The 15,934-nt window shown below is 59.6% G+C and overlaps 1 protein-coding gene across 2 annotated transcripts in view; it reads left to right on the top strand.

Annotated features, from left to right (window-relative positions):
- Nucleotides 1-15,934, top strand: part of zgc:63587 (uncharacterized protein LOC393431 homolog) — a 49,036-nt gene that overhangs the window by 27,925 nt on the left and 5,177 nt on the right. The gene's annotated exons all lie outside the window — the stretch shown is intronic.

The following is a 15,934-nucleotide window of genomic DNA, read 5'->3' as shown; positions in this document are numbered from 1 at the left end:
AGAGAGAGACGGAGGGAGGGAGGCAGGCAGAGAGAGAGGACGGAGGGAGGGAAGAGGAGAGAGATCGGAGGGAGGAGGCAGGCAGAGAGAAGTGACGGAGGGAGGAGGCAGGGAGAGAGAGGATACGGAAGGTAGGGGCAGAGAGACTTGGAGGAGGGAGGGAGGCAGGCAGAGAGTTAGTGAGACGGAGGGAGGGAGGCAGCAGAGAGAGAGAGACGGAGGGAGGGAGGGAGGGAGGCAGGAGAGAGAGAGAGACGGAGGGAGGGAGGGAGGGAGGCAGGCAGGCAGAGAGAGAGAGAGACGGAGGGAGGGGAGGGAATGAGGCAGAGAGAGACGGAGGGGGGAGGGAGGGGAGGCAGGCAGAGAGAGAGAGAGACGGAGGGAGGGAGGGAGGCTTATCAAGGCAGAGAGATTGACGGAGGGAAGGCAGGCAGAGAGGAGAGGAGGGATAAATGAGGCAGAAGAGAGTTAAGACGGAAAGGCAGGCAGAGAGAGACGGAGGGAGGCATGGAATTCAGAGAGAGATAGACGGATGGGAAGGCAGGCAGAGAGAGAATGACCGGACTTGGGAGGATGAGGATCCCGGTGCCACCACCCCGGAGGCAGAGAAGCTCTCGGGGTGGGAGGGAGGCAGGCAGAGAGAGAGGGCGGAGGGAGGGAGGCAGGCAGAGAGAGAGAGACGGAGGGAGGGAGGCAGAGAGAGAGACGGAGGGAGGGAGGCAGAGAGAGACGGAGGGAGGGAGGCAGAGAGAGAGACGGAGGGAGGGAGGCAGAGAGAGAGACGGAGGGAGGGGGAGGCAGAGAGAGAGAGAGACGGGGGAGGCAGAAGAGAGACGGAGGGAGGCTGAAGAGAGAGAGACGGAGGGAGGCTTTCAAAGAGTCTTCTCGGGGGAGGCTAAAGCGAGAGAGACGGGGGAGGCAGAGAGAGAACGGAGGGAGGCATATTAGTTTATAGCTCCAAGACTCAAGGGAGGCACTCAGAGGGCTTCAGGGAGACTGAAGGTAGCTCAGCAGAGAGCGGAGGTAAGGGACTGCAAGAACTGACGGAGGGAGGGAGGCAAAATGAGACAACAAAGGAGGGAGGGAGGCAAAGATCTTATATCGGAGGGAGGGAGGCAGGCAGAAGAGACTTCAAGACGGACGGAGGGAGGCAGGCAGAGAGAGAGAGAGAGAGACGGACGGAGGGAGGCAGGCCAGACGGGAGGGAGGCAGGCAGGCAGCGCGAGAGACGGGAGGGAGGCAGGCAGAGAGAGAGTCGGATTCATAGACGGAGGGAGAGAGAGATGAGAGATCGGAGGGAGGGAGGGATTTATTTAGAGGGAGGCAGGCAGGCAGAAAATTCAAAACAAAGGGCTAAATGATACAGACGGAGGGAGGCATCTTAAAGCGGAGGCAGATGTTTGAGACGGAGGGAGGGATAGGCAGAGAGAGGGCTTAGAGACGGAGGGAATAGATATATTAGTTTCCTACTACATTTATGTTCAACCTACTGTGAAACTGCACTGTGACAACCAGAACCAGCCGGAGGTAGCCTGAGCCCCTTTCAAAACTCTTAAGCTGACATGTTCCTTTGTGATTCTAGGCTTATACATTAGACAGGGAGGCTTAATTAGTACTGGGAGGCAGAGAGAGAGGGAGGGACTTTCCTTCACACTCTGTGAGAGAGAGAGTTTGAGGCAGAGAGAGGTCTGGGAGGGAGGGAGGGAGGCTTTTTTTAAATTACGCAGAGAGAGAGAGAGATGCTTCCCAGACCGAGCAGGACGGAGGGAGGGACTTTCCCAGAGAGAGAGAGACGGAGGGAGGGAGGCAGAGAGAGAGACCAGTCGGAGGGGGGCTTTGTCATTCAGAGAGAGAGAGAAGACGGATTAAGGAGGCAATAGTTACCTTAGAGAGACGGACTGTCTTCCCCAGGCAGAGAGAGAGAGATGCTCCCAGACCGAGCAGGACGGGTCCAGTCTGCAGTAGAGAAGAGACAGCAGGCAAGAGACCTCTGAGACGGAGGCAGGCAGAGAGTGGTCCAGAGACGGAGGGAGGGAGGCAGGCTGAGAGAATGACAACGGAGGGATGTCTTTGTTTAAGGGATGGAGGCAGGCAGCTAGAATGAGTCACGGAGGGAGGGAGGCAGGCAGAGAGAGAGGAGAAGGGAGGGAGGCAGCAGCGTTTTCCCGGAGGGCTGGGAGGCAGGCAGACCAGAGAGAGAGACGGAGGGAGGGAGGCAGGCAGAGAGAGAGAGACGGAGGGAGGGAGGCAGGCAGAGAGAGAGAGACGGAGGGAGGGAGGCAGGCAGAGAGAGAGAGAGATCGGAGGGAGGGAGGCAGGCAGAGAGAGAGAGAGACGGAGGGAGGGAGGCAGGCAGAGAGAGACGGAGGGAGGGAGGGAGGCAGGCAATAGAGAGAGGAGGGAGGGAGGGAGGCAGGCAGGTCAGAGATGAGACGGAGGGAGGCAGGCAGAGAGATCCGGAGGGAGGGAGGCAGGCTGAGAGAGAGAGACGGAGGGAGGCAGGCAGGCAGGCAGCTTCTCAGCCGGAGGCAGGGCCAGAGTTAGGGGCCACGGAGGCAGGCAGAGAGAGACGGAGGGAGGGAGGCAGGCAGGCAAGAGAGAGAGAGAGATGGAGGCAGGCAGAGAGAGAGAGAGAGAGACGGAGGGAGGCAGGCAGAGAGAGAGACGGAGGGAGGCAGGCAGAGAGAGAGACGGAGGGAGGCAGGCAGAGAGAGAGACGGAGGGAGGCGTCAGGCAGAGAGACCCGGAGGGAGGCAGGCAGAGAGAGAGAGAGAGAGACGGATTGGGAGGCAGGAGAGAGAGAGAGATCACGGAGGGTTCAGGCAGAGAGAGAGACGGAGGGAGGCAGGAAAAGAGAGAGAGAGACGGAGGGAAGGAGGCAGAGAGAGAGAGAGACGGACGGAGGGAGGCAGGCAGAGAGAGAGAGACGGAGGGAGGCAGGCCTGAGAGAGACGGAGGGAGGCAGGCAGGAGCTTAAGAGAGACAAAGGGACATTTTGAGAGAGAGACGGAGGCATTTTGAGGAGAGAGAGAGAGACGGAGGGAGGGAGGCAGGCAGAGAGAGAGAGAGACGGAGGGAGGGAGGCAGGCAGAGAGAGACGGAGGGAGGGAGGGAGGCAGGCAGAGAGAGAGAGAGACGGAGGGAGGGAGGGAGGCAGGCAGAGAGAGAGGGAGACGGAGGGAGGCAGGCAGAGAGAGAGAGACGGAGGGAGGGAGGCAGGCAGAGAGAGAGAGAGAGAGGGAGGAGGCAGGCAGGCACTTCCAGAGAGCAGAGAGACGGAGGCAGGTTCCGGAGGCAGGCAGAGAGACGGAGGGAGGGAGGCAGGCAGGCAGGCAGAGAGAGAGGCTGGAGTCAGGTAGAGTTACAGAGAGAGACGGAGGAGGCAGGGAGAGAGCGGAGGGAGGCCAGAGAGAGAGACCCTGGGTTGATAAGAGTTTAATGATGCCATTTGGCAGAGAGACGGATTTGTTGATTTCATAGAGAGAGAGAGAGAGACGGAGGGAGGGAGGCAGGCAGTTTCACTTCCAAGCATTGACGGAGGGAGGCAGGACTAGTTGGATGGGCAGGCAAAGAGAGCCCACGGAGGGAGAGGAGGCAGAGAGAGAGGAGAGAGACGGACGGAGGGAGGCAGGCAGAGAGATTAGACGGTCTGGGAGGCAGGCAGAGAGAGAGAGAGACGGTGGTCTGCAGGCAGATGAGAGAGAGAGACGGAGGGAGGCCCAGAGAGAGACGGAGGCATGCAGAGAGAGAGAGAGAGTTTGTGGGCAGTCAGGGCAGAGTCAGAGAGTCCTGCGGTCAGGCAGAGAGAGAGAGAGGACGGAGGGAGGCAGGCAGAGAGAGAGAGAGAGACAGTTGGCATGCATGATTTGTAGAGTTTGTTAGGCGGTCAGGCAAACAGATTAGAGAGTCTGAGGCAGGCAGGCAGGCTAGACTGAGAGCGAGTGGTGGAGGCAGGCAGTCTAGAGAGTGACGGAGGGAGGCTGAGAGAGATTGGAGGGTGGCTATAATAGTCAGACTCCGGTGGGAGGTTTTTATATCTGGGAGAGACTTTGAGGCGGTCAGGTTTATGAGAGAAGGGAGGCCATTTGGGACAGAAAGATGAGGGATGGTGGGAGGCAGGCAGTTGGACTCAATGTTTCATTTTCTAAGAGAGAGAGAACCAGGGTTATCGGGGAGGCAGGCAGAGAGAGAGAGAGACGGAGGGATAGAGAGAGAGAGAGACGGAGGGAGGCAGGCAGAGAGATATCCTATGGCCCAGTCAAAAAGTAGACGGAGGGCAGGCTAGAAGGTAGGGAGGGAGGCAGGCATTTGGGACAATTAGAGTTTAAACTTATCATAGAGAGACTGTCAGGCCAGAATACCCAGAGAGACCTGGAGAGAAGAGAGAGCAACGGAGAGAGAGAGAGCAGAGAGAGAGAGGCTCCAGAGAGAGAGAGAGAGAGAGAGAGAGAGAGACTCAGAGGAGACAGAGAGAGAGAGAGCGAGGCAGAGAGAGAGAGAGGCAGGCAGAGGGAGAGAGAGATGGAGGGAGGCAGGCATAGGCAGGCAGAGAGAGAGACGGAGGGAGGCAGGCAGGCAGAGAGAAAGACAGAGACGGAGGGAGGCAGGCAGAGAGAGAGAGAGAGAGACGGAGGCAGGCAGAGAGAGAGAGACGGAGAGGGAGGCAGAGAGAGAGAGAGAGAGAGAGAGAGACCGGGAGGGAGGCAGGCAGAGAGAGAGAGAGAGAGACGGAGGGAGGCAGGCAGAGAGAGAGAGAGAGAGACGGAGGGAGGAGGCAGAGAGAGAGAGAGAGGGAGGAGGCAGGCAGAGAGAGAGAGGGAGGGGAGGCAGGCAGAGAGAGACGGAGGAGGCAGCAGAGAGAGAGACGGAGGGACGGAGGGAGGCAGGCAGAGAGAGAGAGAGAGAGACGGAGGGAGGCAGGCAGAGAGAGAGAGACGGAGGGAGGGGGGAGGCAGGCAGAGAGAGACGGCCGGGGGGAGGCAGAGAGAGAGAGAGACGGGGGAGGCAGCAGAGAGAGAGAGAGAGACGGAGGCAGGCAGAGAGAGAGAGAGAGACGGAGGGAGGAGAGAGAGAGAGAGAGAGAGAGAGAGAGACACGGAGGGAGGCAGGCAGAGAGAGAGAGAGAGACGGAGGGAGGAGGCAGAGAGAGAGAGAGACGGAGGGAGGCAGGCAGAGGAGAGAGAGAGGACGGGGGAGGCAGGAGAGAGAGAGAGAGAGACGGAGGCATGCAGAGAGAGAGAGAGAGAGACGGAGGGAGGCGGAGGCAGAGAGAGAGAGACGGACGGAGGGAGGAGGCAGAGAGAGAGAGAGACGGAGGGAGGCAGGCAGAGAGAGAGAGAGAGAGAGAGGCATGCAGAGAGAGAGAGAGACGGAGGGAGGCGGTCAGGCAGAGAGAGAGAGAGAGACGGAGGGAGGCAGGCAGGCAGGCAGAGAGAGAGAGCGAGAGAGACGGAGGCAGGCAGAGAGAGAGAGAGAGAGACGGAGGGAGGCAGAGAGAGAGAGAGAGATGGAGGGAGGCGGTCAGGCAGAGAGAGAGAGAGACGGAGGGAGGCAGGCAGAGAGAGAGAGAGACTGAGGGAGGCGGTCAGGCAGAGAGAGAGAGAGACGGAGGGAGGCGGTCAGGCAGAGAGAGAGAGAGACGGAGGGAGGCAGGCAGAGAGAGAGAGACGGAGGGAGGGAGGCAGGCAGAGAGAGAGAGACGGAGGGAGGCAGGCAGAGAGAGAGAGAGACGGAGGGAGGCAGGCAGAGAGAGAGAGACGGAGGGAGGCAGGCAGAGAGAGAGACGGAGGGAGGGAGGCAGGCAGAGAGAGAGAGAGAGAGAGAGACGGAGGGAGGCAGGCAGAGAGAGAAGGAGGGAGGGAGGCAGGCAGAGAGAGAGAGAGAGAGAGAGAGAGACGGAGGGAGGGAGGCAGGCAGAGAGAGAGAGAGACGGAGGCAGGCAGAGAGAGAGAGAGAGAGGAGAGAGAGAGAGAGAGAGAGAGAGAGGGAGGGAGAGAGGAGAGAGAGAGAGAGAGAGAGAGAGAGGAGAGAGAGAGAGAGAGAGAGAGAGAGAGAGAGGCAGGCAGGCAGAGGGAGAGAGAGATGGAGGGAGGCAGGCAGAGAGAGAGAGATGGAGGGAGGCAGGCAGAGAGAGGCAGGCAGAGAGAGAGAGAGACGGAGGGAGGCAGGCAGGCAGAGAGAGAGAGAGAGAGACGGAGGGAGGCAGGCAGAGAGAGAGAGAGAGAGACGGAGGCAGGCAGAGAGAGAGAGAGAGAGAGACGGAGGGAGGCAGAGAGAGAGAGAGAGAGAGAGAGAGAGAGAGACGGAGGGAGGCAGGCAGAGAGAGAGAGAGAGAGAGAGAGACGGAGGGAGGCAGGCAGAGAGAGAGAGAGAGAGACGGAGGGAGGCAGGCAGAGAGAGAGAGACGGAGGGAGGGAGGGAGGCAGGCAGAGAGAGAGAGAGAGAGGGAGGGAGGCAGAGAGAGAGAGAGACGGAGGGAGGCAGGCAGAGAGAGAGAGGAGGGAGGCAGGCAGAGAGAGACGGAGGGAGGGAGGCAGGCAGAGAGAGAGAGAGAGAGAGGGAGGCAGGCAGAGAGAGAGAGGAGGGAGGGAGGGAGGAGGGAGGAGAGAGAGAGAGACGGAGGGAGGGAGGCAGGCAGAGAGAGAGAGAGAGAGAGAGAGACGGAGGCAGGCAGAGAGAGAGAGAGAGAGAGAGAGAGAGAGACACGGAGGGAGGCAGGCAGAGAGAGAGAGAGAGAGAGACGGAGGGAGGCAGGCAGAGAGAGAGAGGAGACGGAGGGAGGCAGGCAGAGAGAGAGACGGAGGGAGGGAGGCAGGCAGAGAGAGAGAGAGAGAGAGGGAGGGAGGCAGGCAGAGAGAGACGGGGAGGCAGGCAGAGAGAGAGAGACGGAGGGAGGGAGGCAGGCAGAGAGAGAGAGACGGAGGGAGGGAGGGAGGCAGGCAGAGAGAGAGAGAGACGGAGGGAGGGAGGGAGGCAGGCAGAGAGAGAGACGGAGGGAGGGAGAGAGAGAGAGGAGAGAGAGGGAGGGAGGCAGGCAGAGAGAGAGAGAGAGAGAGAGACGGAGGGAGGGAGGGAGGCAGGCAGAGAGAGAGAGAGGAGGGAGGGAGGGAGGGAGGCAGGCAGAGAGAGAGAGAGAGACGGAGGGAGGGAGGCAGGCAGAGAGAGAGAGAGAGAGAGAGGGAGGGAGGCAGGCAGAGAGAGAGAGACGGAGGGAGGCAGGCAGAGAGAGAGAGAGAGAGAGACTGAGGGAGGCAGGCAGAGAGAGAGAGAGAGAGAGAGACGGAGGGAGGCAGGCAGAGGCAGAGAGAGAGAGAGACGGAGGGAGGCAGAGAGGCGGAGGGAGGCAGGCGGTCAGGAGAGAGAGAGCGGAGGGAGGGAGGCAGAGAGAGAGAGAGAGACGGAGGGAGGGAGGCAGGCAGAGAGAGAGAGAGAGAGACGGAGGGAGGGAGGCAGGCAGAGAGAGAGAGAGAGGGAGGGAGGCAGGCAGAGAGAGAGAGACGGAGGGAGGCAGGCAGAGAGAGAGAGAGAGAGACGGAGGCAGGCAGAGAGAGAGACTGAGGGAGGCAGGCAGGCAGAGAGAGAGAGAGACGGAGGGAGGCAGGCAGAGAGAGAGAGAGAGAGAGAGACGGAGGGAGGCAGGCAGGCAGAGAGAGAGAGAGAGAGAGAGAGACGGAGGCAGGCAGGCAGAGAGAGAGAGAGAGACGGAGGCAGGCAGAGAGAGAGAGAGAGACGGAGGCAGGCAGAGAGAGAGAGAGAGACGGAGGGAGGCAGAGAGAGAGATGGAGGGAGGCAGAGAGGGAGGGAGGCAGAGAGAGACACGGAGGGAGGCAGAGAGAGAGAGAGAGAGACGGAGGAGGCAGAGAGAGAGAGAGAGAGGGAGGCAGAGAGAGCGAGACTGAGGGAGGCAGGCAGAGAGAGAGAGAGACGGAGGGAGGCAGGCAGAGAGAGAGCGAGAGACAGAGGGAGGCAGGCAGAGAGAGAGCGAGAGACTGAGGGAGGCAGAGAGAGAGAGAGACGGAGGGAGGGAGGCAGGCAGAGAGAGAGAGAGAGAGACGGACGGAGGGAGGCAGGCAGAGAGAGAGAGAGAGAGACGGACGGAGGGAGGCAGGCAGAGAGAGAGAGAGAGAGACGGAGGGAGGCAGGCAGGCAGAGAGAGAGCGAGAGACGGGAGGGAGGCAGGCAGAGAGAGAGAGAGACGGAGGGAGAGAGAGAGAGAGACGGAGGGAGGGAGGGAGAGAGAGAGGGAGGCAGGCAGGCAGAGAGAGAGAGAGAGAGACGGAGGGAGGGAGGGAGAGAGAGAGAGACGGAGGGAGGCAGAGAGAGAGACGGAGGCAGAGAGAGAGAGAGACGGAGGGAGGGAGGCAGGCAGAGAGAGGGAGAGACGGAGGGAGGAGGCAGAGAGAGAGAGAGACGGAGGGAGGCAGGCAGAGAGGGAGAGACGGAGGGAGGCAGGCAGAGAGAGAGAGAGAGAGGGAGGAGGCGGAGAGAGAGACGGGGGAGGCAGAGAGAGAGAGAGACGGAGGGGGGAGGCAGAGAGACGGAGGGAGGCAGAGAGAGCGAGACGGAGGGAGGGAGGCAGAGAGAGAGGGAGGGAGGGAGGCAGAGAGAGAGAGAGAGACGGAGGGAGGGAGGCAGAGAGAGAGGGAGGGAGGGAGGGAGGCAGAGAGAGAGAGAGACGGAGGGAGGGAGGCAGAGAGAGAGAGACGGAGGGAGGGAGGCAGAGAGAGAGACGGAGGGAGGGAGGAGGCAGGAGAGAGAGAGAGACGGAGGGAGGCAGGCAGAGAGAGAGAGAGAGAGAGAGAGGGAGGCAGGCAGAGAGAGAGAGAGAGAGAGAGAGAGAGAGGGAGAGAGAGAGAGAGAGAGAGAGGAGCAGAGAGAGAGAGAGGAGGGAGGGAGGAGAGAGAGAGAGAGAGACGGAGGCAGGCAGAGAGAGAGAGAGAGAGAGACGGAGGGAGGGAGGCAGGCAAAGAGAGAGAGAGACAGAGAGACGGAGGGAGGCAGAGAGAGAGACGGAGGGAGGGAGGCAGGCAGAGAGAGAGAGAGACGGAGGGAGGGAGGCAGGCAGAGAGAGAGAGAGACGGAGGGAGGGAGGCAGGCAGAGAGAGAGAGAGACGGAGGGAGGGAGGCAGGCAGAGAGAGAGAGAGACGGAGGGAGGGAGGCAGGCAGAGAGAGAGAGAGACGGAGGGAGGGAGGCAGGCAGAGAGAGAGAGACGGAGGGAGGGAGGCAGGCAGAGAGAGAGAGAGACGGAGGGAGGGAGGCAGGCAGAGAGAGACGGAGACGGAGGGAGGCAGGCAGGCAGAGAGAGAGAGAGACGGAGGGAGGGAGGGAGGCAGGCAGAGAGAGACGGAGGGAGGGAGGAGGCAGGCAGAGAGAGACGGAGGGAGGGAGGCAGGCAGAGAGAGAGAGACGGGGGGGAGGGAGGCAGGCAGGCAGAGAGAGAGAGAGACGGAGGGAGGGAGGCAGGCAGAGAGAGAGAGAGACGGAGGGAGGGAGGCAGGCAGAGAGAGAGAGAGAGACGGAGGGAGGCAGGCAGAGAGAGAGAGAGAGACGGAGGGAGGGAGGCAGGCAGAGAGAGAGAGACGGAGGGAGGGAGGCAGGCAGAGAGAGAGGGAGACGGAGGGAGGCAGGCAGGAGAGAGACGGAGGGAGGGAGGCAGGCAGAGAGAGAGAGACGGAGGGAGGCAGGCAGGCAGGCAGAGAGAGAGAGAGAGACGGAGGCAGGCAGAGAGAGAGACGGAGGCAGGCAGAGAGAGAGACGGAGGGAGGGAGGCAGGCAGGCAGAGAGAGAGAGAGAGAGGGAGGCAGGCAGAGAGAGAGAGAGAGAGACGGAGGGAGGCAGGCAGAGAGAGAGACGGAGGGAGGCAGGCAGAGAGAGAGACGGAGGGAGGCAGGCAGAGAGAGAGAGAGAGAGAGAGACGGAGGGAGGGAGGCAGGCAGAGAGAGAGAGAGACGGAGGGAGGCAGGCAGAGAGAGAGACGGAGGGAGGCAGGCAGAGAGAGAGAGAGACGGAGGGAGGGAGGCAGAGAGAGAGAGAGAGAGACGGAGGGAGGCAGGCAGAGAGAGAGAGAGAGACGGAGGGAGGCAGGCAGAGAGAGAGAGAGACGGAGGGAGGCAGGCAGAGAGAGAGAGACGGAGGGAGGCAGGCAGAGAGAGAGAGAGAGAGAGACGGAGGCAGGCAGAGAGAGAGAGAGAGAGAGACGGAGGGAGGCAGGCAGAGAGAGAGAGAGACGGAGGGAGGCAGGCAGAGAGAGAGAGAGAGACGGAGGGAGGCAGGCAGAGAGAGAGAGAGAGAGAGAGAGAGAGGCAGGCAGAGAGAGAGACGGAGGGAGGCGGTCAGGCAGAGAGAGAGAGAGAGACGGAGGGAGGCAGGCAGGCAGGCAGAGAGAGAGAGCGAGAGAGACGGAGGCAGGCAGAGAGAGAGAGAGAGAGAGACGGAGGGAGGCAGGAGAGAGAGAGAGAGAGGGAGGCGGAGGCAGAGAGAGAGAGGCGGAGGGAGAGGAGAGAGAGAGAGAGACTGAGGAGGAGGCAGGCAGAGAGACGGAGGGAGGCAGGCAGAGAGAGAGAGACGGAGGGAGGGAGGCAGGCAGAGAGAGAGAGAGACGGAGGGAGGCAGGCAGAGAGAGAGAGACGGAGGGAGGCAGGCAGAGAGAGAGACGGAGGGAGGCAGGCAGAGAGAGAGACGGAGGGAGGGAGGCAGGCAGAGAGAGAGAGAGAGAGAGAGACGGAGGGAGGCAGGAGAGAGAGAGAGGAGGGAGGCAGGCAGAGAGAGAGAGAGAGAGAGACGGAGGGAGGAGGCAGGCAGAGAGAGAGAGAGAGGAGAGAGAGAGGAGGCAGGCAGAGAGAGAGGCGGAGGGAGGCAGGCAGAGAGAGAGAGATGGAGGGAGGCAGGAGAGAGAGGAGGCAGAGAGAGAGACGGAGGGAGGCAGGCAGCAGAGAGAGAGAGAGAGACGGAGGGAGGCAGGCAGAGAGAGAGAGAGAGAGACGGAGGCAGGCAGAGAGAGAGAGAGAGAGACGGAGGGAGGCAGAGAGAGAGAGAGAGAGAGAGAGAGAGAGAGAGAGAGACACGGAGGGAGGCAGGCAGAGAGAGAGAGAGAGAGAGACGGAGGGAGGCAGGCAGAGAGAGAGAGAGAGAGACGGAGGGAGGCAGGCAGAGAGAGAGAGACGGAGGGAGGGAGGCAGGCAGAGAGAGAGAGAGAGAGAGGGAGGGAGGCAGGCAGAGAGAGACGGAGGGAGGCAGGCAGAGAGAGAGAGAGAGAGAGAGACGGAGGGAGGCAGGCAGAGAGAGAGAGAGAGACGGAGGGAGGCAGGCAGAGAGAGAGAGACGGAGGGAGGGAGGCAGGCAGAGAGAGAGAGAGAGAGAGACGGAGGGAGGCAGGCAGAGAGAGAGAGACGGAGGGAGGCAGGCAGAGAGAGAGAGAGAGAGAGAGAGACGGAGGGAGGCAGGCAGAGAGAGAGAGAGAGAGAGACGGAGGGAGGCAGGCAGAGAGAGAGAGAGAGACGTGAGGCAGAGAGAGAGAGAGAGAGAGACGGAGGGAGGGAGGCAGGCAGAGAGAGAGAGAGAGACGGAGGGAGGCAGGCAGAGAGAGAGAGAGAGAGAGAGGGAGGAGGCAGGCAGAGAGAGAGAGACGGAGGGAGGCAGGCAGAGAGAGAGAGAGAGAGAGACTGAGGGAGGCAGGCAGAGAGAGAGAGAGAGAGAGAGACGGAGGGAGGCAGGCAGGCAGAGAGAGAGAGAGAGAGAGACGGAGGGAGGCAGAGAGAGAGACGGAGGGAGGCAGAGAGAGGCGGTCAGGCAGAGAGAGAGAGCGAGAGACGGAGGGAGGCAGAGAGAGAGAGAGAGAGAGACGGAGGGAGGGAGGCAGGCAGAGAGAGAGAGAGAGAGAGACGGAGGGAGGGAGGCAGGCAGAGAGAGAGAGAGAGAGAGGGAGGGAGGCAGGCAGAGAGAGAGAGACGGAGGGAGGCAGGCAGAGAGAGAGAGAGACGGAGGCAGGCAGAGAGAGAGAGAGGGAGGAGGCAGGCAGAGAGAGAGAGACGGAGGGAGGCAGGCAGAGAGAGAGAGAGAGACGGAGGGAGGCAGGAGAGAGAGAGAGAGAGAGAGAGAGACGGAGAGGAGGCAGAGAGAGAGAGAGACGGAGGGAGGGAGGCAGGCAGGCAGAGAGAGAGAGAGAGAGAGAGAGAGACGGAGGGAGGCAGGCAGAGAGAGAGAGAGAGAGAGAGACGGAGGCAGGCAGAGAGAGAGAGAGAGAGGGAGGCAGGCAGAGAGAGAGAGAGAGAGGGAGGCAGGCAGAGAGAGAGAGGGAGGCAGGCAGAGAGAGAGAGAGACGGAGGGAGGCAGAGAGAGATGGAGGGAGGCAGAGAGAGAGATGGAGGGAGGCAAAGAGAGACACGGAGGGAGGCAGAGAGAGAGAGAGAGACGGAGGGAGGCAGAGAGAGAGAGAGACTGAGGGAGGCAGGCAGAGAGAGAGAGAGACGGAGGGAGGCAGGCAGAGAGAGAGCGAGAGACAGAGGGAGGCAGGCAGAGAGAGAGCGAGAGACTGAGGGAGGCAGAGAGAGAGAGAGAGACTGAGGGAGGCAGAGAGAGAGAGACGGAGGGAGGCAGGCAGAGAGAGAGCGAGAGACAGAGGGAGGCAGGCAGAGAGAGAGCGAGAGACGGAGGGAGGCAGAGAGAGAGAGAGAGACGGAGGGAGGCAGAGAGAGAGAGAGAGACTGAGGGAGGCAGGCAGGCAGAGAGAGGGAGGCAGGCAGAGAGAGAGCGAGAGACAGAGGGAGGCAGGCAGAGAGAGAGCGAGAGACAGAGGGAGGCAGAGAGAGAGAGAGAGAGACTGAGGGAGGCAGGCAGAGAGAGAGAGAGACGGAGGGAGGCAGGCAGGCAGAGAGAGAGGCAGGCAGGCAGAGAGAGAGGGAGGCAGGCAGAGAGAGAGGGAGGCAGGCAGAGAGAGAGGGAGGCAGGCAGAGAGAGAGGGAGGCAGGCAGAGAGAGAGGGAGGCAGGCAGAGAGAGAGGGAGGCAGGCAGAGAGAGAGAGAGAGACGGAGGGAGGCAGGCAGGCAGAGAGAGAGAGAGAGACGGAGGGAGGCAGGCTGAGAGAGAGAGAGAGAGAGACGGACGGACAGAGGCAGGCTGAGAGAGAGAGAGAGAGAGAGACGGAGGGAGGCAGGCAGGCAGAGTGAGAGAGAGAGAGAGACGGAGGGAGGCAGGCTGAGAGAGAGAGACGGGAGGGAGGGAGGGAGGCAGGCAGGCATGGCAGGCAGGCAGGCAGGCAGGCAGAGAGCGAGAGACGGACGGACGGACGGACGGAGGCAGGCAGGCAGAGAGCGAGAGACGGACGGAGGCAGGCAGGCAGGCATGCAGAGAGAGAGAGACGGACGGACGGAGGCAGGCAGGCAGAGAGACGGACGGACAGAGGCAGGCAGTCAGGCAGAGAGAGAGAGACGGACGGACGGAGGCAGGCAGGCAGGCAGAGGGACGGACGGAGGCAGGCAGGCAGAGAGAGAGAGACGGACGGAGGCAGGCAGGCAGGCAGGCAGACGGAGGCTTGCAGGCAGAGAGCGAGAGACGGACGGACGGACGGACGGACGGAGGCAGGCAGGCAGTCAGAGAGCGAGAGACGGACGGAGGCAGGCAGGCAGGCAGGCAGAGAGCGAGAGACGGACGGACGGACGGAGGCAGGCAGGCAGAGAGCGAGAGACGGACGGACGGACGGAGGCAGGCAGGCAGGCAGAGAGACGGACGGACGGAGGCAGGCAGGCAGAGAGAGAGAGACGGACGGACGGAGGCAGGCAGGCAGGCAGAGAGAGAGAGACGGACGGACGGACGGACGCAGGCAGGCAGGCAGAGAGAGACGGACGGAGGCAGGCAGGCAGAGAGAGAGAGACGGACGGACGGAGGCAGGCAGACAGAGAGCGAGAGACGCAGGCAGACTGGTGGGTCATAAAAACCAAAATGGCCCCCATATCTACCTTCTCTCTGCCAATTACAACACAGGACTGTAATCAGCCTTCTCGTTAGACAGTAAGGAGAGAGGATTGTGTAGGAGCATGTCAATACTCTGTTACAGCAGCGCCGGATGTTGCAACTAAGAGGCCTGGTATCCTGTACAAAAGCCCAATATCTCAGTCAGGATTACTTGTATTGTTAGATGACTGCTAAAATCCACTTTAAATGCAAGCCTATGAAATGTACTTATTTTCAGTGACTTTAAAGTGTGATGAATGAGTATAGTAAAGAAATCTAAATAAATAGGATAACCAATATAATTGACTTGCCTAACATTGTGTGTTCTATTTGTCATTTAGACGAATTTAGACCATGCTGTGGTTTGAAGCTTGTGATTACAGGTGTGGTTGGTTAAGTCAGGCTGCTGTAAATAGATGTTAGGTAAATCCAGGTAAATAGTTATTAGGCTTAGCAGGTTGGGGACCAGGTCCAAACACCAGTTGAGAGATTGGTTTTTAGTTCAATTCCTCAGTTGAAATGCAACCCCCGCTTTCCTATAAATCTCCCACTGATATCACTGGATGATTCACATGAAACCTTTTGTTATGGCAGTTGGTTGTTGAGTGTATTGTTGGTCGCTGTGGCTTTGTAGGAGGCTCCTTCTGTATCCCTCCCACCTCTGATACATTCAGAAATATATTTCACATGTTTTCAGCATTTTAAACTGGATTGACGTAACCAGTTTTGTTGTTTGTTACTTTTTTTCCCTGCCATTGTGTGATATCTGTTTATTTTCCCCTCGGTGGCACGTTTCCCGAACTCCTACCCCACAATACTGATGTTTCTGTTCTGTGTGGGAAGAATCCACAGGTCGTGTGTGATGGGGAACGGGTCTTGTTCTGTGTCCAGCTGTCCTCTGGGTCCAGTAGGTCTGTTTGTTTTCAGTTGTCCTTAACAATACCCTCCTCTCCCCACACACACCCTATAACACACACTCTTCTCTGAGAAAACAACCCACAACCATAACAGGAGCTGGAACAGTGGCCTGCTCTGTAGGAAAAGCCTGCTCTCACATCCTGGGTTCCTGTTTCCCTCTCTACTGTACTTTATAGATTACATGAAAGTCACCAAAATGTCAGGGAAACAACACTTGACATTTTTGTGCTCAGTTATGCAACACTCATTGTTAATTGAATTTTGCTCTTGAGAAAACAGAGAAAAATACACCTTTGATGTATAAAATAAATATTTCCACCTGTCCTCTAGATACTGGTGAAGAAAGGCCTTTTTGTTGTTGCTTCACTGCTGGAGGCTGAACAAAGGAGGGGGAAGAACTTTCCTTATGACTCTGTTAGACATCTCTCACAAACACACCCTCTCTCTCCCCCGTCTCCACCCTAGGGGTAGTTAAAGTCCCTGGGCCTGTTAGACATCTCTCACAAACACACCCTCTCTCTCCCCCGTCTCCACCCTAGGGGTAGTTAATTAAAGTCCCTGGGCCTGTTAGATATCTCTCACAAACACACCTTCTCTCTCCCCCGTCTCCACCCTAGTTAATTAAAGGGTAGTTAATTAAAGTCCCTGGGCCTGTTAGGCATCTCTCACAAACACACCCTCTCTCTCCCCCGTCTCCACCCTAGGGGTAGTTAATTAAAGTCCCTGGGCCTGTTAGACATCTCTCACAAACACACCTTCTCTCTCCCCCGTCTCCACCCTAGGGGTAGTTAATTAAAGTCCCTGGGCCTGTTAGGCATCTCTCACAAACACACCCTCTCTCTCCCCCGTCTCCACCCTAGGGGTAGTTAATTAAAGTCCCTGGGCCTGTTAGACATCTCTCACAAACACACCCTCTCCCCCGTCTCCACCCTAGGGGTAGTTAATTAAAGTCCCTGGGCCTGTTAGGCATCTCTCACAAACACACCCTCTCTCTCCCCCGTCTCCACCCTAGGGGTAGTTAAAGTCCCTTGGCCTGTTAGCCATCTCTCACAAACACACCCTCTCTC

Source organism: Oncorhynchus masou, chromosome 25, assembly GCF_036934945.1.
Source record: "Oncorhynchus masou masou isolate Uvic2021 chromosome 25, UVic_Omas_1.1, whole genome shotgun sequence".
Classification (NCBI taxonomy): domain Eukaryota; kingdom Metazoa; phylum Chordata; class Actinopteri; order Salmoniformes; family Salmonidae; genus Oncorhynchus; species Oncorhynchus masou.
The sequence above is the reverse complement of the archived record's forward strand: the minus strand, read 5'-3'. Positions and strand labels throughout refer to the sequence as shown.